Source organism: Ranitomeya variabilis, chromosome 2, assembly GCF_051348905.1.
Source record: "Ranitomeya variabilis isolate aRanVar5 chromosome 2, aRanVar5.hap1, whole genome shotgun sequence".
Lineage (NCBI taxonomy): Eukaryota > Metazoa > Chordata > Amphibia > Anura > Dendrobatidae > Ranitomeya > Ranitomeya variabilis.
The window spans coordinates 1,044,391,016-1,044,414,441 of record NC_135233.1 but is presented as its reverse complement, the minus strand read 5'-3'; positions in this window follow the sequence as shown (position 1 = coordinate 1,044,414,441).

Genomic DNA, 23,426 nt, shown 5'->3' with positions numbered 1-23,426 from the left:
AACCTGAAAAACTCTCCTGACCTGCTGGACATGAGAGTCCCAGTCATCAGAAAAAATCAGAATATCATCCAGATATATTATCATAAATTTATCCAGAAAATCGCGGAAAATATCATGCATAAAAGACTGGAAAACTGAAGGGGCATTAGAAAGACCAAAAGGCATGACCAAATACTCAAAGTGGCCCTCGGGCGTATTAAATGCGGTCTTCCACTCATCCCCCTGCCTGATCCGCACCAAATTATACGCCCCACGAAGATCAATTTTAGAGAACCACTTAGCACCCTCTATACGAGCAAACAAATCAGTAAGCAATGGCAATGGGTATTGGTACTTAACAGTGATCTTATTCAGAAGCCGATAATCAATACATGGTCTCAAAGAGCCGTCCTTTTTTGAGACAAAGAAAAACCCAGCTCCCAAGGGAGAAGAAGATGGACGAATATGTCCCTTTTCCAAAGACTCCTTTATATATTCCCGCATAGCAGCATGTTCCGGCACAGACAGATTAAACAAACGACCCTTTGGATATTTGCAACCCGGTATCAAATCTATGGCACAATCGCACTCACGGTGCGGAGGTAACGACCCTAGCTTGGGTTCGTCAAAGACGTCTTGATAATCTGAGAGGAACTCAGGGACTTCAGAGGGAATGGACGACGAAATAGAAACCAAAGGTAAGTCCCCATGAATACCCTTACATCCCCAGCTCAACACAGACATTGCTCTCCAGTCCAAGACTGGATTGTGAGACTGCAACCATGGCAATCCCAGCACCAAATCGTCATGTAAATTATACAGCACCAGGAAACGAATAATCTCCTGGTGATCCGGATTGATACGCATGGTTACTTGTGTCCAGTATTGTGGTTTATTATTAGCCAATGGGGTGGAGTCAATCCCCTTCAGAGGAATAAGAGTCTCCAAAGGCTCTAAATCAAAACCACAACGATTGGCAAAGGACCAATCCATAAGACTCAGAGCGGCGCCAGAGTCAACATAGGCGTCCGTGGCAATGGATGACAAAGAGCAAATCAGGGTTACAGACAAAATAAACTTAGACTGAATGGTGCCAATGGAAACAGACTTATCAAGCTTCTTTGTACGCCTAGAGCATGCTGATATAACATGAGTAGAATCCCCACAATAGAAGCACAATCCATTCTTCCGTCTAAAATTCTGTCGCTCGCTCCTGGACAGAATTCTATCACACTGCATACTTTCTGGCGTCTTTTCCATAGACACCGCCAGATGGTGCACCGGTTTGCGCTCCCGCAGACGCCTATCAATCTGAATAGCCATTGTCATGGACTCATTCAGACCTGCAGGCACAGGGAACCCCACCATAACATCCTTAACGGCATCAGAGAGACCTTCTCTGAAAGTTGCCGCCAAGGCGCACTCATTCCACTGAGTAAGCACAGACCATTTACGGAATTTTTGGCAGTAAACCTCAGCTTCGTCTTGCCCCTGAGATAGTGCCATCAAAGTTTTTTCTGCCTGAAGTTCCAAATGAGGTTCCTCATAAAGCAAGCCCAAGGCCAGAAAAAACGCATCCACATCGCGCAACGCAGGATCCCCTGCTGGCAATGAGAAGGCCCAATCTTGAGGGTCACCCCTGAGCAAGGAAATCACAATCCTAACCTGCTGAGCAGGGTCTCCAGCTGAACGAGACTTCAGGGACAAATAAAGCTTACAATTATTTCGGAAATTCTGGAAGCTAGCTCTATTCCCTGTGAAGAACTCCGGCAAAGGAATTCTCGGCTCAGATACTGGAGCATGTACCACAAAATCTTGTAAATTTTGTACTTTCGTGATGAGATTATTCAAACCCGCAGTTACACTCTGAAGATCCATTATTGTCAGGTGCACACAGAGCCATACAGAGATTAGGAGGAGAGAGAGAAAAAAGACTGCAGCAAGGCAAACTGGAGGAAAAAAAAAAAAAAAACAATTCCAGCAGACTTCTTATAACTCTCCTTTCTCAACCTGGGTCTTTAACACTTTATTGGCCGGTCAAACTGTCATGATCTCTGCAGGCAGAGATCATAGCAAGCCTATAGAGGGACAAGCTCTCGGAAGATGGAACTATACTGACCATGAACTAAGCCTGCCGCGCAACTAGAAATAGCCAGGTAGCATTTCCTATTTATTGCTAGATGCCCAGCTCTGGCCTAAGACCTAAATAGCTAGCAGAGGGAAATATAAGACCTGGCTCACCTCTAGAGAAATATTCCAAAGAAGACAGTAGCCCCCCACATATAATGACGGTGAGTTCAGATGAAACAACAAACGCAGCAGGAAAATAGTCTTAGCAAATTTGAGGTCCGCTTACTAGATAGCAGAAGACAGATAGTATACTTTCATGGTCAGCAGAAAAACACTAACAAAACACCATCCAGAGATTACCTTAAACTCTGGCATTAACTCATAACACCAGAGTAGCAATCCCTGATCAACGAGAGCTTTCCAGACACAGTAACAAAACTTCAGCTGTGAACTGGAACAAATAGGCAAAACGAAACATGGACAAAAGTCCAACTTATCTAGTAGTTGTCAGAAGCAGGAACAAGCACTGAGAGGCATCAGATAACATTGTTGACCGGCAAGAAACCACCAGAGAAATGAGCTTAAATAGCGACACCCACTACTGATGGAAACAGGTGAAACAGGAAAGAGGATGACAAGTCCAATTCCACAAGCGGCCACCGGGGGAGCCCAGAATCCAAATTCACAACAGTCCGCTAATGATTGGAGCTAATTTTCCATTCAAAAAGCCAAATGGCATGCCTTCCCTTCCGAGCCCTGCCGTGCGCCCAAACAGTGGTTTACTCCCACATATGGGGTATCAGCGTACTCAGGACAAACTGGACAACAACATTTTGGGTCCAATTCTGGGCTAAAAATCATTTTTGAGGAAAGAAAAATTATTTTTTATTTTTATGGCTCTGCGTTATAAACTTCTGTGAAGCACCTGGGGGTTTAAAGTGCTCACTATGCATCTAGATAAGTTCCTTGGGGGGTCTAGTTTCCAAAATGGGGTCACTTGTGGGGGAGCTCCAATGTTTAGGCACACAGGGGCTCTCCAAACGTGACATGGTGTCGCTAACGATGGAGATAATCATTTAAAAAGTCAAATGGCGCTCCTTCCCTTCCGAGCCTTACCATATGCCCAAACAGTGGTTTACCCCCACATATGAGGTATCGTTGTACTCAGGAGAAATTTCCCAACAAATTTTAGGATCCATTTTACCCTGTTGCTCATGTGAAAATGAAAAAATTGAGGCTAAAAGAATTTTTTTGTGAAAAAAAGTACTTTTTCATTTTTACGGATCAATTTGTGAATCACCTGGGGGTTTAAAGTGCTCACTATGCATCTAGATAAGTTCCTTGGGGGGTCTAGTTTCCAAAATGGGGTCACTTGGGGGGGAGCTCCAATGTTTAGGCACACGGGGGCTCTCCAAACGCGACATGGTGTCCGCTAAAGATTGGAGCCAAATTTTCATTCAAAAAGTCAAATGGCGCTCCTTCCCTTCCGAGCCCTGCCGTGCGCCCAAACAGTGATTTACCCCCACCTATGAGGTATCAGCGTACTCAGGACAAATTGGACAACAACTTTCGTGGTCCAGTTTCTCCTTTTACCCTTGGGAAAATAAAAAAATTGTTGCTAAAAATCATTTTTGTGACTAAAAAGTTAAATGTTCATTTTTTCCTTCCATGTTGCTTCTGCTGCTGTGAAACACCTGAAGGGTTAACAAACTTCTTGAATGTGGTTTTGAGCACCTTGAGGGGTGCAGTTTTTAGAATGGTGTCACTTTTGGGTATTTTCAGCCATATAGAACCCTCAAACTGACTTCAAATGTGAGGTGGTCCCTAAAAAAAATGGTTTTGTAAATTTTGTTGTAAAAATGAGAAATCACTGGTCAAATTTTAACCCTTATAACTTCCTAGCAAAAAAAAATGTTGTTTCCAAAATTGTGCTGATGTAAAGTAGACATGTGGGAAATGTTATTTATTAACTATTTTATGTCACATAACTCTCTGATTTAACAGCATAAAAATTCAAAATGTGAAAATTGCAAAATTTTCTAAATTTTTGCCAAATTTCGTCTTTTTCACAAATAAATGCAGAAATTATCGACCTAAATTTACCAATACCATGAAGCCCAATATGTCACAAAACAACAGTCTCAGAATCGCTAGGATCCGTTGAAGCGTTCCTGAATTATTACCTCATAAAGGGGCACTGGTCAGAATTGCAAAAAATGGCCAGGTCATTAAGGTCAAAATAGGCTGGGTCATGAAGGGGTTAAAGATGCCTCAATCACACCTATCCTCAAAAAGCCTTCTCTTGACCCATCCTCTGTATCTAGCTATCGCCCTATATCACTTCTCCCTTATGCCTCCAAACTACTGGAACAACACGTCTATCTTGAACTGTCCTCCCATCTCTCTTCTTGCTCCCTGTTTGACCGCTTACAATCTGGCTTCCGGTCACACCACTCCACTGAAACTGCCCTAACTAAGGTCACCAATGACCTCTTAACCGCCAAGAGCAAGCAACACTACTCTATCCTCCTCCTCGACCTGTCGGCTGCCTTTGACACAGTGGACCATTCCCTATTATTACAGACCCTCTCATCCCTTGGCATCACAGACTTGGCCCTATCCTGAATCTCATCATACCTAACAGACCGGACATTCAACGTCTCCCACTCACACACCACCTCCTCACCTCGCCCCCTATCTGTCGGAGTCACACAAGGTTCAGTCCTTGGGCCCCTGCTCTTCTCCATTTACACCTTTGGCCTGGGACAGCTCATAGAATCTCATGGCTTCCAGTATCAACTCTATGCTGATGACACACAGATCTACATCTCTGGACCAGATATCACCTCCCTACTAACCAGAATCCCTCAATGTCTGTCCACTATTTCATCCTTCTTCTCCGCTAGATTTCTGAAACTTAACATGGACAAAACAGAATTCATCATCTTTCCCCCATCTCACGCAACCCCCCCAACGAACCTATCCATTACAGTGCATGGCTGCCCACTCTCCCCAGTCCCACAAGCTCGCTGCCTCGGGGTAATCCTTGACGCTGATCTCTCCTTTAAACCACATATCCAAGCCCTTTCCACTTCCTGCCGACTTCAACTCAAAAATATTTCACAAATCCGTACATTCCTCAACCAAGAATCTGCAAAAACCCTAGTCCATGCCCTCATCATCTCTCGCCTTGACTACTGCAACCTCCTGCTCTGTGGCCTCCCCTCTAACACTCTCGCACCCCTCCAATCTATTCTAAACTCTGCTGCCCGACTAATCCACCTGTCCCCTCGCTATTCCCCGGCCTCTCCCCTCTGTCAATCCCTTCACTGGCTCCCCATTGCCCAGAGACTCCAGTACAAAACCATAACCATGACATACAAAGCCATCCACAACCTGTCTCCTCCATACATCTGTAACCTCGTCTCCCGGTACTTACCTACACGCAACCTCCAATCCTCACAAGATCTCCTTCTCTACTCCCCCCTTATCTCCTCTTCCCACAAACGTATACAAGATTTCTCTCGCGTATCACCCCTACTCTGGAACCCTCTACCACAACACATCAGACTCTCGCCTACCATCGAAACCTTCAAAAAGAGCCTGAAGACCCATATCTTCCGACATGCCTACAACCTGCAGTAACCACCGATCAACCAAACCACTGCATGACCAGCTCTATCCTCACCTACTGTATTCTCACCCATTCCTTGTAGATTGTGAGCCTTCGCGGGCAGGGTCCTCTCTCCTCCTGTACCAGTTATGACTTGTATTGTTTAAGAATATTGTACTTGTTTATATTATGTATACCCCTCCTCACATGTAAAGTGCCATGGAATAAATGGCGCTATAACAATAAATAATAATAATAATAATAATATGGCGGTAATATCCATGCTGGTCTTTATATAGAGATTATCTTCAGTAACAGTGCGGTCATCTGCTGAGATTCTCCTCCACTATTAGGGTGCGTCACCCAGTTGTAATCAAGGTTACCTGGTTAGAAGCCCACTCAGAAGCTTCGCCCCCCCGAACCAAAACCCTAGCTACGCCTTTGAATTGCACCAATCACTGAATTAACAAAAAAAGCATGAAGTTTGTTTGGTCTCCTTAATCACAAGATGCTTTTTGTTGCCTGAAGATGAAGTTCACCACAGCTCCTATATTAATTCAACCCAATCCTGAACATGCCTTTATTTTAAAAGTGGATACTTCTAACAGTGCAAGTAGGGGCCATCCTATCACAAAGAGCAGGAACAAAAGATTTGCTACATGATGCTTGTGCCTGTTTCTCCCAAAGTTTGACTGATCCTCACATCATAATTATTTTCTGACACAAAGAGCTCTTAGCTATCATTTCTGCTTTCAAGGAATGGAGACACCATCTGGAAGGATAGGTCAACAAATTCTTGTTCTAACTGACCATCATAACCTTGAATTTATTAGGTTTTCCAAAAGTTTGTCCCCTTGACAAGCTAGATGGAGTCTTTTTCTTAACTGATTCAACTTTGTTGTTTCTTAAAGACCTGACTGATGCTTTATCTAGGTGGTTCTGCAAAGATTCTTCTACAGCAGTACCATCAATAACTATTCTTCCTGAGTTGGGCAGCATGGTGGCTTAATGGTTAGAACTGCAGTCTTGCAGTGGGTTCAAATCCCACCAAGGACAACATTTGCAAGGAGTTTGTTTGTTCTCCCTTTGTTTGTGTGGGTTTCCTCCCTCATTCCAAACACATATTGATAAGGAATTTAGCGGTCCAGATGAATAAGAATGGGGAAGGTGACCGTTGTCTAACAGGGAAAATAAATTTTTATTAAACAGTGATGAGAAAATAAGGCATGAGTACAACACTGGTTTTCCTACTCTCTCCCTGTCATGCTTTGCAACCACACCCACAGCAGTTGCAGCAGCCAAGGTTTAGTGGAATTCCACACACCGGGCATAACCCCTTTAGTAGTGGGGGGCCCTTTCAGAATCCTGAGGCCCATGTTGCAGTCCTTAGCCTTGTAGTCTTCAGGACCCCTCCTGAGTCCTTGGAGTCCTGGGAGTCCTTGAAGTCCGGGGCAACAGACCTCTCCCGTCTGGGGGGTCTGGCAGTGCCCTGTCTGTGAAACATGTCTTCCCTGTCCCACATATGCTGGCAGTTCTGAGGAAGCATCAGCTTCCTCTCCCCTTGTGGCTGCAAGTCCAGCCTCTCTGCTGCTTGCCCACCAGTTTAACTGTTGCTTTCCCTGATCTAAAAACAGTACTTAAAAGGGATCTCCCCACAGTGCACAATACCATATAATAACATATATTACATTAGAATAATACAAGCACAGACTTTATAATAAGACACATAGTGAACATTACATATTATAATCAAGATAGTAAACTCATATGTCGCATTTTAGTGCAAAACATTAGATGCACAGGGTGACACAAAATAAGGAGAGGGCACAGCTGAAGGGAGCGGCCACCTCCTTACACTCCCCCCTCCTTAAACATGACCATCCCCGGCCATGGCAACCTGAGTAAAACACATAAAATAAACAGTTCGTAAGACACCCGTAGTCCTGTATTGGCCATTCATCTCTTTAACACTGGCAGCCACAGTCTTTGAAGTGGGCAGCTTTCAGACCTGAAAGTCCTTCTCCTGGGTAGGGGTACATGTGACCCTGGTCCTTCAGAGGACAGTCTCCCCTCTCCCTCCTTTCAGCAGATCACGTGCCCCTTTTAGCTGTGGTGGGTTGCTTTTACAAATGGAGCTAGACCATGGTTTGAAGTCGGGACAAAGTTAAGGACATGCAGTCCAGCAGCCACATCTGGAGTCTACTCCTACTAACCCCAAAGGATTCTGTTCCCATGGCCAGCAGGGGGAACACCAACGGGTTCAAACATAACTGGGAGCAGGGGAAAAACAAATAAATATGGCCATCCATGGATGGCCACCACAAATGGCATCATCCTTGACCTCCATGCAAGGTCTACTATCCTCTTAGGGACACAAAACAGTCCCTCACATTTGCTGGGTGCAACCGGCATGAACAAAACATTAATTCCTTAAGGGGCCGCTCAGTCTGCAAATGGCTGCTGAGTTGCATAATGGGCCGAATTGGGCCCTTGTACTACTACAAAGATATTAGATGAGGACTCACTGGAGAAGGAGGAGTCCCCACTGTTTTTCTGGCTCTGCACTCCCTCCAGTGGTAGTCCTACAGCTCCTTGAGCCTTCGGCTCTGAGAACACATCTGCGGCCGCCTCACTGCCTTGAGGCACCACTCTTTCCGGTGCAGCTGGGGCAACTGAGTCTGTAGCTGCTGGCTGTTCCATACCTGGGGTCTCCTGTGATGGACCAGTCTCTCAATATGGGGACAGTTTAATGGCCACTGCATAGGGCCCCCGGGGTCCTTCTTCCTTTATAAATGACATGTATTCCCCCTCCCGTAGGGGTCCATTGAACATGAGGGAGCCAGCATTTATGCAGACCTTGGCCTCGGTCTTCTGTTCCTGCACAAAGCCATAGCCCTTGTTGCAATTCAGGTACCTGATGAGGCTGCAGGTCATCCAACCTGCTGCTTTTCCTCTGCCAAAGTGCTGCAGCTCCTCACGGATGCAGCGCTCCCACCGCATTTTCTGATGTATCACTTCATGGATCCATTCAGCCTCCATAGGCACATAGGGCTCCTCTGCACACAGGCCCCGGTTGTCATCTGGGATGGGTGTGGACTGGGGAAGCACAGGTGCCGACATGTCCGGAGGTAACGACGGAATCAGCAGTCGAGGTACCTTCAGAGATAACAGCAGATCCACGGAAGGTAAGAGGGCAGCAAGCATGGCAGCGGGGTGGCCAAGCAGGGGTCTCTTACTCACAGCTGCTGCCGCCGGTAGCCCTCCTGCGCGGTCGCCAACATCAGTGATTGCGGCCGTCATCATCCCCTACAGAGCCACCTCCAAAGCCTTCCGGACTCCCGCAGGTTCCTGTCGGGGCATCACCAGGCCCCCGTAATCCTCTTCATCCTCAAAGTCCTCCATCGGTTGCTGGCTCGGCTTCTGAAATAGGGGTCGTTCCTCCAACTCTTCTGACCACCAGGCCTCAAACTTCAAGCCGCCGCAGAATGACATGCTGTTCCTCTCCATGTCAGTAGGTAATGGCGCCTCATCCACTGGCAGACAGTCCATCTTTTTTGGGTTCCACCCATTCGTGGGTGGGGTCACTTAATGCGGCTCCACCCGTTTATGTTTGGTCACAGAGGTGGGAGCTCAGTCTTCGCCTGCACCCATTTAGGGTGGGCATCTCTCTCAACAGGGTGCAGCCTTCTCCTGGTGCCAAATTCTCTGCATGATGCTCATGAAAGGCAACAATTTCTTCAGTTTTGGCACCAACAGACTCCATCTTTTCAGCGATCAGTGCCATTTCCAAGTCCACAACATCTGCCATATGCAATCCTGTCACTGCGGGCAACACATCACAAGTCCCAATTTCAGAGTCACACATCTCAGGATCCCTGTCAGCCGACAGCTCCATCTCTTCCAGTTCGGGCAGCACATCACACATTACAGATTCACAGTCACAATCAGCCGCCATTTCTATGTCTTCTATGACAGAAAGCATTCCAAAATCACAGGTTTTAAGCATTCCATCATCATTCTTTAGGCTGTGGGGTGCATCCTGCCGCACTACCCCAAGTGTAACAAGGGCACGGGGGGGGGGGGGTAGATGTATCCGAGCTATTTAAAAGCACAGTTTACCAGTAGAGTCCACGGAGCACACTATCAGCAAGCACCCCCGGTCCCTTGCACATAGACGGATGGAACTAACACAGTTTTTTCTCCACAAATTACACTTTTCTCTGTGCACAGTGGTCCAGACGAATAAGAATCCAAAAGGCGGCTGTTGTCCAACAGGGAAAATAACTTTTTATTGAACAGTGTTGAGGAAATAAGGCAGGAGTACAACACTTTTTTTCCTTCTCTCTCTGTCACGCTTTCCAACCACACCCACAGCAGTTACAGCAGCCAAGGTTTAGTGGAATTCCACATGCCAGGTATAACCCCTTTAGAAGTGGGGGCCCTTTCAGAATCCTGAGGCCCATGTTGCAGTCCTTAGCCTTGTAGTCTTCGGGACACCTCCTGAGTCCCTGGAGTCCTGGGACTCCTTGAAGTCTGGGGAAACAGACCTCTCCCATCTGGGGACTCTGGCAGTGCCCCATCTGTGAAACACGTCTGCCCTGTCCCACGTATCAGGGCAGTTCTGAGGAAGCATCAGCTTCCTCTCCCCTCGTGACTGCAAGTCCAGCCTCTCTGCTGCTGGCCCAGCCCACCAGTTTAACTGCAGCTTTCCCTGATCTAACAACAGTACTTAAAGGAGTTCTCCCCACAGTGCACAATACGATACAATAACATATATTACATTAGAATAATACAAGCACAGACTTTATAATAAGACACATAGTGACCATTACATATTATAATCAAGACAGTAAACTCATATTTCGCATTATAGTGCAAAACACATAAGATGCATGGGGGTGACACGAAAGAAGGAGAGGGTGCAACTGAGGGGACCAGCCACCTCCTTACAAAAGCACAAATCAAACCTAACCTTAGAGCAATATGTCAGATTCTTCTTTTGTCATCTTCAGGATGACTGGGCTGATTTGCTTCCTATGGCAGAATTTTCATACAACAATTCTCAAAATGTTTTGTCTAAACAAACACCATTCTTCGCAAATTCTGGCTACCATCCAAGAATTTTTCCTAATTTTCTCAAATGAATGCCTATTCCTGCTCTCATGCTCTCACTTACAGAATACAATCTCTGCAACTGAGTCTGGGAATGCTAAAAGATGCACTAAGAATTGCCAAGGAGAAATATGAGGAAGCAGTAGATAAATCTCGCAGACCTTCTCCAAGCTTTCAAGTGGGTTATGAAGTATGGCTTTCCACCAAGAATTTGAAACTCCATATACCCTCACCAAAAGTGGGGCAAAATGTATTGGTTCTTTCAAAATCATTAGCTGAGTAGCTTTTCTTCTTCAAATTCCCAGAATAATGAAGCTGCATTCAGTGTTGCATGTCTCCTTACTAAAGCCATTTGTTCCAAATCCTTTTCCAGGGTGTCGTCTACCTCCTCCTCATCCTATTAAACTGGATTGGCAAGAACATTACACAATTGAAAAGATCCCGGACTCCAAAATATTCAGAAATAAGCTGCAGTACTTAATAAAGTGGCAAGGGTACGACCCTGTAGACAACTCCTGGGAACATATAGAAAATATCAAGGCTCCTCGACTGCTTTAAGAGTTTCACCAAAAATACCCACATAAACCAAGTCAAGCATTGTCCTGAGGCCGCTATTAAAATGGGGGAATAATGTCAGGATTCCTGTTGTCCTTTTATAGTTTGAAAACTAGTGGCTGGTATTGTTCACCTTAATAACTGTGCTGCAATTCTACTGCTGTATACACATCACATAGGAGACACCGAGACTACCATATGCAAGTCACATAGGAGGCACAAAGAGAGCTGTATACAAGGGAAGATTACTGTTGTCCTTCTACAGTGTGACCACTAGTGACTGCTATTGTTCACTTTAATAACTGTGCTGTAATTCTACTCCTTACCACTGGAGGCTGCTGTTGTGTTCTGCAATTGCCCTTTACTAAGATGGCAGATTTTGGACCTGTGGAACCCTTCATCCTACATAACATAGGAGACACCAAGACAGCCATATACACGTCACATAGGAGACACAGAGAGAGTTATATACATCACAAAGTAGACTCCGAAACTGTAGTACATATAAGATATATGAGACATTGTGATTGTAGTGAACTCTGCATGCTCACAGAGCAGGATGAAATTAAAGGGCCAGCAGCCGGCAAAACGTAGCTGCTGGTTCCAGCACTGGGGCTCCTGGGAATCTGCACAAGAGCTGGAGAAAAGGTAATCTTGGGCTGTTTACAGCCCAAAGGCCTGAAATTCTTCACCCCTGCTCTAAAGCATGTCTCTTTGCCTTGGTAACCTGTCACTGAGAGACTGCAGGGTGGCGAGTAAACTAGGCAGCAAGCAATACAAAAAGGAATTTAAAATGCCTCCATTTTTGAGGATACTTAATAGGAATTCAATTGCAAATTTATTTGTTTTTACTATCACTTTGCAATTTTACCCATTAATACAGATGTGACAACCCCATTAATGAAGGTTTTTGTCTCATTTGTACTGATTTTTTTTCTTTTATTCTTAATTTGATTTCTAAATGCAAAATTATGTAGCTAGTTAAATAGTCTATTAAAAATCTTCTACTATTTTTCTGCTGCAGCCAAGCAACTCCTTCACCTTGCTGGTGTCAGGCTCACCTGATGAGGTGAATCCTCCAAGGCAAAGGTCCGCGTAGGCACACGGGACCATGGGCATTGGTGCAGCAGGCAGGTGAGGCATGCGAGAAACAGGTTGCAGAGGTACTGGAGATCACAGGTATATAGGAGACCAGAAACAGGTAGCAGTGGTCATGAAGAATTCAGGTGGACTGGGAACAGGTAGCAGTGGTCCTGGAGACTGCAGGAAGACTACACTCTGGAACACTAAAAGTCTTAAAACAAATATGAGCACGTGGGGAAAGGAACGCTGATTCGGAACATGTGCTCAGCTCATCTTAGAGATATTGCATTGTGTTATTATAGGTCATTTTCCATATCTCATAGCCTTGCTGTGCCATGCGCTTATTCACACAATAGCTGCAGAAGAATTCGCACCCTTGTGTTATCAGCTTCAAAAGAGCTTGTTCTAGCACTTTTAATTAAAAGAAACAATGAGCATGTGGAATCCCAGGGGCGGGGGCACATTTCAGGAGTGGAAGGAGATGTCCTGAACTTTAAATCCAAAATGGATTCTCCTTGTCCCTCACAACAAAGACACAGGTGTTTGTCTTGCAGGCCTTATATAGGCCCAGGCAAATGATCACATGGGATTGCAAAACCCAACATGGCGCACAATAGAGTACAGTGGCCTGGGATGAGGGAAGAAAAATCCAGATCTGAGATAGGTGTGTAACAACTGGTTATTCTGCCTTTTCTGACATAGGTTTGCAACACACAGTTGCAGTCAGAGTGTTCTTGGCACTAGGCAAATGGGAGCCAAGAGAATGAAAGAAAGCATCCAAGTCTTCAGAGAGTGCATATCACACAAACCGCAGTGTATTACATTGTGGAGAGGGAGGAAAGCACTCACAGCACTCTCCATAGTAGAAGAACAAATCAGATATAGAAATCACATTAAAGCCCTAAGTTATTTGTGTTTGGTTGTAAGTCACCAGTGGTTCTTAGGACATCTGTGGTTATGGTAGACCATAGCTTGTGGCATTAATTGTGTGGCACATTGAGGCTTTCTCAGTGTAGACAGATTTGTCGTATCAGGGCCTTGGTTTCATAATGGGGTAAGTTGTATTCCTAATTGTTGTGGGGCTCTAACATCTATGGCAGATGTTACTCAGTCTAAAGGCAAGTGGAGCCTGGGTTTCAAGCTTCGCTTTTCATTATTATTATCTTTTTTTCTTAAGAAGTTAATAATCAAAAAACCTTTTTGTTAACTTGTGCTGGAATTGACATGATCCATAAATACAAAACAGAAGAGCATAGAAAAGATAGCTTTTATGCTTTTCTTTTTTCATTACTTTAAAACTAATGATTGCGTAGGATTTTTTTTACATTACTCTGCGTAGAAATTAATAAAAGCAATAAAAGTCAGGACTTTGATGTAATGTCTTTATTCTTTCCCAATCTCCATTTCCAGTAACTCACAGAAAATACTTTTCTAGAGGTAATTACAAAAAGTAGGACGACATGCACGCATGGAAGATAAAGAGGCTAAAGAACTAAAGATTTCCAAAGAACTAAATCTATTATCCGCCAGTGCTTTATTTCAATATCAGGGAGAAGTTCCCTTTGATCTGATTATTGATTCTTTTTTTTCTACATTTTCAAACATACAAAAGTTTAAAAAAATACAAAATCCTAATTATTATCTCTTCTAAAGTGCCAATTATGCCGGGGCAATGTAAATATATATATAAATATAAAAATGGTTCAAGTACATGACAATAATGTATTCTGCTGAATAATAAATAAATGAATAAATAATTGAAAATGTTGATGTTTAGAATTCTTTACTAAAAGGAATCCTTCAGCAGGTTTTTGCAATGTAATCTAAGGGCAGCATGAGGTACAGGCTGAAACACCGACTTCAGGGATGTATAACTTATTAGGCTGTTGCTGTTACTTCAATACAATATTTTTTTTTTACAGCAGTAGATAACTTTATTTATTTTTCTCACTGCCGGACTAGCTGCCACATGCCTCCTAGTCCAACCAAGCACTTAGCATTAAATAGCAACTTATTGCACATAGACAGCTGTGATGTGTTGCCTGGGTTAGTCCACAAAAGCACAAAGTGACAATCACTACCGTTACGCTTCCCTTGATGATGCACATCAATGTATTATAAATAGCAAGCTACAGGCAAATTTACCTCAATCTTCGGGTGCCCACTCAAGAAAAAACAGTACTAAATGTCCAAACAGCAAGAATGAAGGGTGGTAGTCACCGGAATGAAATCCAACGTTTGTTTAGTCACCTTTAAAACATCTTCGGTAGGACAGTGGACAATGGAGTGTGAGGACGACAGCCGTTTCGCGCAATTGCGCTTCTACAGGTCACAAAGGTAGGAGGGGCTGGAGCGGACTTAAATACCTGACATAGGTTTAGTCCCTCCTGTACCTCCCACCCGAATACAGGAAAAGCACAAAAATAAGGGTCAATTATAGTGAAAACACAATTTAACATAAATCCCAAAATATACATCCAGTGATTAAAACCATTTAAACAAAACACTGTATTTAGAGAAAGATGGACATATCCACCCGGTCATTGAAGCCGGTGGAATCTAGCACTCGTGTGAACAAGATCAACCTTGCTTCTTTTTTAAGAAGTTGCTTATGGAGGTCGCTTCCTTGCGGAGGTAAAACAACTTTTTCCAATCCTGCCAAGGTAAGAACCCGAGGGTTCCCATCATGTGACTCTCTGACAAGATTAATTTACCGCGGAACCCCCTTACCCGTAGGAATAGAATTACAATGTTCCCTAAATCTTACAAATAAAGGGAGTATAGTTTTCCCAGCATAAAAGAAATTACATGGACAAAATAAAACCTAGACGATATAGTTAGTTTTTTAGGAAATGAAATCACGCACTTGATGTGAAACAGTCCTATTAAAAGTGAACCACCTGTAATATGCTGAGAGCAAAAAGAACACTGCCCACACTCATGGTCGCCTTTTGGGATACCTGCTTTTAACCACATGGTTTTTGTCGTTTTCATCCGATTATGTACTATGATGGACACTGCTACGTCTACAGCAGAGAAAACTCTGATTCTATCCCAACTGCTTCATCCAGTAAACTAAGTGTTACATCCCTTGAATCAGGGTCTCTTTTCCTACATTATGCTGCTGACTGATGAATAAAAACCTGCTGACAGATTCCATGTAATCATTGATTTATCTTCGCCACCTCAAGAAAAAAAAAGCTGTAAGCTAAGGCTGGTTTCACACTTGTGTTGTGCCAAGCTGGGGAGGGCTGCATAGTTCCTCCATTAAGCCCCGCCCACTGCCGCACCTCTTCTATTCAGCTCCGCCTACGTCGGCATGCATCCTGCGTACCCTATCTTTAACATTGGGTATGCAGGCCATGTGAATGTATGCGGATGCCTCTGCCTGCATCGTTTTCATGCTGTGCCGACCGCAACAAAATGCAACATGTTGCGTTCGGCCCAGGTCGGCGCAGCATGAAAACAATGCAGGCGGAGGCATCCACATACATTCACATGGCCTGCGTACCCAATGTTAAGTATAGGTATGCAGGATGCATGCCGATGTAGGTGGAGCTGGATAGAAGAGGTGCGGCAGTGGGTGGGGCTTAACAGAGGAACTACTCCGCAGCTCGGCACAGCGCAAGTGTAAAACCAGCCTAAGAAAACATGAATATTCGGGCAAGAGTAAAAATGATGCTATTGAGGTGTAGTACCACCAGAAATATTGAACCTCCTTTTTCAAAATCAAAACTTTGTTTCCCTTATCAACCAATTACAGCACAGCTTTCATTTTCATCCAGAGCAGCTTGATCAATGAGAGATGGATTCTGATTAGTTACTACAGGCAATGAGTATGATAGACAGTTTTGATAAAAAAAAACGGACCATTAGGCAGATTAAAAAGGTGTGATCTTGGCTTGAAACAAAAGTCTACAATTATCCAATGTGACAACGTGTGGCGTGAGAGGGCGGTGACGTCGCCACAAGTTTGCAAGTTGCGGTCAAATCCCAACTAGACTTATCCAGCTTCTTTCAATTCACTTCTATTGAGAGAAGCCTAACAAGTCTAGTTGGCATGTGACTGGCAATATGCAAATTGCATTGGGAATATCGGGGAATCGTGAGACTCCCACCAGTTACCTTTGGCAGTGGCTGGAGGAAAACAGTGTACTGAACAGATCATCATACACTGCTTAGTGACTGCTACAGGGTAATGCAGATCACTGCTCATTATTTGAATAGGAATAGTGTAAAACCCTTAAAGGCTAAATAAAACTATCTGAAAGTTGTTGACCATGCCCTCATACGATATACCATGCATCCTTATATAACTGTTGGCAAATTTGCGGATTTCCACATGTTTTTGCCCAAATTATGACATTTTCCTACTCAGTTTGTACTCTCAACCTTGTCTTCATCATGAAAGCGCCAACCCCAACATTTTATTTTTTCTTATTTTCTGCTTTGCAAGCTACATGTTTTAGTGATAGTTGGAAAAACTGTTTAAATTCTGCGCTGTTGGACCAAAGAATTGCAGAGAAATGAATACAAGGATTCAGGAAAATGAAGAAGCAACACTTGTTCTTTGGGACAAACCACAAAATAATTTCATGATTTGTCCTGAATAAGAAGTGTTGCTATTTCGAAACACGTAGACAAATAAACCGTATCAGAATTCAACCCATTTTTCCAACTTCTACAGTTCTTCGGTCTGGCAGCACTGAATTCAACCCATTTTTCCAACTATCACTATCCTTCAATAATAAAAAGGGGGTGGTTGGCGGTTACCACGCTTGTAAGTCCATGGGAGGACAAAACAGTGGGCACCATGTCTCCAGCTAATGCAGCACAGCAACAATAGAAGGAAAAAAGGGATAGTGGCACTACCAGCGGCTCAATAAAACAAGGATTTTACTTAGCAAGTCATAAAAAAGACAAACAGGGTTAAAAAACTGACGCGTTTCTGGATGCCCTATGATTGAGGGCATCCCAGATGCCAGAAACGCGTCAGTTTTTTAACCCTGTTTGTCTTTTTTATGACTTGCTAACTAAAATCCTTGTTTTATTGAGCTGCTGGAAGTGCTGCTTCCCTCTTTTTTCTTTCTCTTGTCCTTCAATATTGTTGGTGTGCAGCAAATCCAAGTGCTATCTATGGTTGTGATTGCACCACCTGAAAAGGCGAGCAGTTTTCTAATTCCTATCCCAAATTTTAATATGATAAGACCCTAATTGTGTTAACGTTTTTCCAGCCTATTCACATTATAAGCTTCATATTTTATCACTCAATTCGCGCACTCTTAGTTATGTGATACCAGTGCTGTCCTTGGTGCATTGAGCAATCAACCACCTCATAAAAGCTCCCTCTCCCCTCTCACAGCACAACTTTCACAATGCAACATGTCACTACAGCTTTCTTGATCCGAGGTCAAGTATTTATTTATCTATTCTCTCTTTGTTTCTCTATGGTTTTATTAATAGAGAGCATGTAAGCAGCAAAAAAAGGAAACAAAAAAATGCTAGATGACAAAGAAGTTATCATATGTTAAAGGGGTTCTCCCATCATCATAAGTGGGTAAAATTGCAAAGTGCCTCTACAGATAATCAACATTTACTTGATATGGAAAATCTTCTTTGTTCTCCAGAACAGAGGGATTTTTAATGTACTGTTTACTTTTCATTGCCTAACTTACAGGCAACTTGTGCGGACTATCTGAGGAGGCTGGTCTCCTGGCAAGGACCGCAATGCATCCAACGTTTAAGTGATCCAGCCAACTTTAACTTCACTGTGCTCCTCCAATGCTGCCGATGTAAGGTTGCCTCTTCTTACAGGATAAGAGAGCGCACAGTTCAGGTCAATGGAATGATGATGATGCCAATCAATGAGGAACGAACACAAAGCCACTGAAGACAAAATGGGACAACACCCATAAAGTAGCCATACATTAGACTTACCCAAAGCTACCAATTTGGATGGTTCTTTCTTAAAAAATCTAATGTGTATTAGATGTTCAACCAACAATGTCCCATCCTTTGATCTTAAGGGAGAGCTACCAGACTTCGACTTATTCCCATATCATCACCAAGAATAGATGCACACACATTCGAGCATGCATGTTGATTGGAGGGGTTGCGGGTCAGGAGGAAGAGATGTCTGCTAAACGAACATTATTGAAGTAATAGGGCCACTTTTATACCATAGATTAATGTTGAAAAAAAACTTTTTTTTCTTTTAAATTGTAATTTTTTATTGATTGTTTTCAAATTTTACAGCAAAAGAAAAAATGATTAGGCATTTTAGATTTTTCACTATTATTTATAGGTTAACAGCCGATCTTATACTATAGTAACAGTTAAGCATTTTCAGGTATATAAATCGTAAAATCTTACAAACAGACAAACACACAGACTCAAAAGGAAATCCCAAGGAGACCAAACAAGGTTAAATCTCTCGACAGTATTGTCATTAAGGGTTGCCTGGTATTCAAAGTTCCTCCTGATATCTTTGATGCGAGAATATAGATCTAGTTGGGAAGGTGGAGAGGTTTGCTTCCAATGGTAGGCAATCAAACAGTGTGCAGCTGTTAACATATATAAAAGCAATCTATTGGATTTCTTGATTATGGATTCAGGGAAAATATTTAGTAGAAAAATCTGAGGACTCAATGGGAGATCCACTCCAAAAACGTATTTAGTGAGGAGTTGGACTATTAAAAATGTTTTAAATAGATATTTGTTTAACTAATGTCTGTTAGTTCCATATAGAAGTCAAAATATAGAAGAAACAATATTACATAAAAAAATTAAATAGGAAAATCAAATCGTACCAGCGCTGCCACTAAATCACTGGTGCATAAAGCTGCATATAGCAATGCACTGTTTGCCTTCATCCGTACGATCAGAGGACTTACGAAAGAGAAAGTTACATGTGCCAATATACCCAGAAACTGTATAAGGTAATGTATTAAAATGATGTGATAAATTCCCAAATAAGTTTCCCACTGAATGGTGTTTGTCTAGTTTCTGACGAAGGACGTTGTCTGAAACGCACGTTGGGGTGCGTGCTGTGCATACACAGCCGGCTAGTCAGCCAGGTAATACCACCTTATTCTACCGTATGGACTGAACAATGATACTGTCTATTCAGGGCTAATACCGCGGATACCATGTTATTTTATGCAAACAATTGATTTATATGTGTATTTATGTTTAGCATGTATGCCCTAACTTATTTATTCCTGTGCTATTATTCCCCCACTTAGACTTTAAGCACTCTAGCATTTTAGCTTGTGTTTTCTGGATACTTTAATTTATGCCTTATAATTGTCCATTTTTTGATATTGCCATAAAATACTATTTGTACACTCACCGGCCACTTTATTAGGTACACCATGCTAGTAACGGGTTGGACCCCCTTTTGCCTTCAGAACTGCCTCAATTCTTCGTGGCATAGATTCAACAAGGTGCTGGAAGCATTCCTCAGAGATTTTGGTCCATATTGACATGATGGCATCACACAGTTGCCGCAGATTTGTCGGCTGCACATCCCAAAGATGCTCCATACAAGGCAGGATGGATCCATGCTTTCATGTTGTTTACGCCAAATTCTGACCCTACCATCCGAATGTCGCAGCAGAAATCGAGACTCATCAGACCAAGCAACGTTTTTCCAATCTTCTACTGTCCAATTTCGATGAGCTTGTACAAATTGTAGCCTCAGTTTCCTGTTCTTAGCTGAAAGGAGTGGTACCCGGTGTGGTCTTCTGCTGCTGTAGCCCATCTGCCTCAAAGTTCGACGCACTGTGCGTTCAGAGATGCTCTTAGGCCTACCTTGGTTGTAACGGGTGGCGATTTGAGTCACTGTTGCCTTTCTATCAGCTCGAACCAGTCTGCCCATTCTCCTCTGACCTCTGGCATCAACAAGGCATTTCCGCCCACAGAACTGCCGCTCACTGGATTTTTTTTCTTTTTCGGACCATTCTCTGTAAACCCTAGAGATGGTTGTGCGTGAAAATCCCAGTAGATCAGCAGTTTCTGAAATACTCAGACCAGCCCTTCTGGCACCAACAACCATGCCACGATCAAAGGCACTCAAATCACCTTTCTTCCCCATACTGATGCTCGGTTTGAACTGCAGGAGATTGTCTTGACCATGTCTACATGCCTAAATGCACTGAGTTGCCGCCATGTGATTGGCTGATTAGAAATTAAGTGTTAACAAGAAGTTGGACAGGTGTACCTAATAAAGTGGCCAGTGAGTGTATATATCTCTTACCTGGCTCTCACCCGTTTATCCATTTCTTTTTTGTTTACTTAATTGTTTTAATTAATTTAAAGTCAATTTTTACATGACTATAAAGATCTTATTTCTAGCTGTTTCTATGTTCAGGCACCCCTTGTTTGTCGTGCCACTACTTCACCATGTATCCATAATAAAGGTGGTTTAATAAGTAATATCTTGTTTCACTTACCCTTTATTCATTTCCTTCTTTGACCTCTATTCGTTTTTTTCTTTATTGGGTTTCACGTTAATCCGAATGGTCTGCCATTCCTCCATGAGCACACATATATCACTTTTTACAATGCCGCACAATTATAAGTTGATTGATGTATATATATATTGCTTTGGTTCAGCATTTTGTTCTTCTACTTTCTCGTATGTAGATCCATGATAGAATGGAGCCATAAGGATTCCCTCGATGACAGATGAAAGGAGGATTTTACCTCTGAAATGCATAGGATAATTTTTTACCCATGAAGGAGCCCATAGCTAGTGACATCATGCTCGAAGCGGAAGTTTTTTTCATTTAGTGTTTCAGCAAGCATGACCGAGATTAAACCGAGACTTGGGATGTATGCAGTAAGTCATGGGGAAGGTCCTGGGATATATCTGATGATTTCAAGCACTGCGGCATCTTCTTACATCACTTCATTCACTATTTATGGTGTTACACCACTTGCTCTCCCCTGATGAATCATCCCGCTTTGATAATTGTACTCAACATTATTGTGTATCCATTTATTTACAGTGGTAATAAAAGAGGCAGCTCTCTGGCGTCAATCCAAATCAAATTAAAGGGATTACAGGATACTTGAAAGAAGAAGAAAGAAGAGAAAAAGCATGGGGAGTCCAATGGGAACGATTTACTAGACACTGAGCCATGATCTAATACAATCATTTGGGTGATCTTCACTTTCATAGCAGGCAGCCTTGTCATTACTTAAAAAGGAGGGCATAGCTACATATTAGTACTTGAGTTGTCAGTGTAATTATTCTTTGTGATGGAAGAGAAATCATACATTGGTTTTCTCAGCAAGTGTTCATCTCATTTAATTTCTCCCAAACATTCCTACATTGTCTGTAAAAAGAAACCCTAGAGCTTGAATTACCTATCATCCATGCGTTGGTAACTTCAGTATTGGGTCACTGTCTACAACAAAGTCTGCAGACTCTGCTTCTGCTGCTGTTACTAGTAGAATTACTGATTTTCTACCATGTGCTCCATCTCTATCCATGTTTTTCACACTGTGATATGCATTGTCAGTGGAGAACACAGACAGAATAGTGCCACTGTGCAAGCCCTCTTTGGGTCTGTGACAAAAGCTGCTTGATACTTTTTAGGTAGGCCCCCTTACCTCTTGGGCCCCTGTGCGGCTGCATAGTTTGCATCACTGGTATGTCTGCTACGGTGCACTATCAACTACAACTCTATTCTGACTATCTTGACTACGTGTGTACCGTGGTCACTTCCTTATGCAAGATCAGCAAGGTTGTCTCCTTCTTCTAAGTGTCTTCTACAGACTACTGCTCGAGCTCATCTGGTTAAATGTGCTGTCAGCATGGGTGCTTTGGTTCTGGAGGAGTGTTTGCTTTAGCTGAGGATAAAATGTTGGCCTGGTTGGAACCACATAGGGGCGTCATGCAGAGCTCAAACCCAGGGTGACCAATAGTTGAGTTCAGTCAGGCCACTAAGCCAGTTCTGTGAAGGACAAGAGAGTCGATGTAGTAATAGAGGCTTGCTTGCATTGGAGGCCTGAAGTATGGTCTAGAACAGGGCTCCCCAACCTGTAGTTCGGGAGCCCCATGTGGCTCGCGGCCCCTTGAATTGTGGCTCACGACTGTCTGCCAGCTTGATGCATTAGGTCCAGGTCTAGCAAACAGGTATGAAAAGCACATCTCAAAATGGTACTGTAAATTTTGCGAGTAGCCCTGCACAGAATTGCAGATCTGGATGCACATTTACTGGTCTTAGGGGTTTAGAGATGTTTTAGGTATGCTGGAAGTTTGTATTACCTGTTAGAGGAGGTGCTCAAAGCTGGATGTGACAGTGCGTTGGGAGAATACTGAATGGAGGTATTGTGGGAACCCCTGGATCTCAGTGTACTGCTCTGGAGAGATTTCTGTGGAAAAGCTTGGGTTATCATTATACCTGTAATGGGGGCTTTGGTTGACACTACTTTGAAGGGGGTGGGAGCTGGATGTGGCTCTCTACCCTCTCTCAGTGCTGAATGTGGCTCGCGACCCTCTCTCTAAGCTGAATGTGGCTCTCAAGGTCAGAAAGGTTGGGGACCACTGGTCTAGAAGAGCAAAGAAATAACCAGCTCTCCTACAAGTAATTGATTGGAATTTAACCAGCATGCATGGACCTCCTTTGCAGAAAGCAACATTTTCAATGGAAAAAATGGAAAGAAAACACATGTGCTCCAGGATTTCTAAAAAAAAAATCTTATCATTTCTTTATTGGTATTGGAATCTTCCTGTAACTCCTTAAAAAAGTTAAAAACCATCAAGGCTTTTCAAATTGTCACATTATCCGTTTGGCCTGGACGTTCAGTTGTCTATGACTGAAGGAGGTTGTCTCTAGGAAGGGAGGGTTGGTGTGCTACAGGTTCTTGAGAAGACCTAGTAAACTATGACAGATGCATTGATGTATAAAATCTGAAGAAGCAGGAGCAGAGCTCTTAAACACAGAGCTTGCATGGAGAAAATTAGGTTTGGACAAAAAAAGTTCAAAGGAGAAGAAGATGGAAA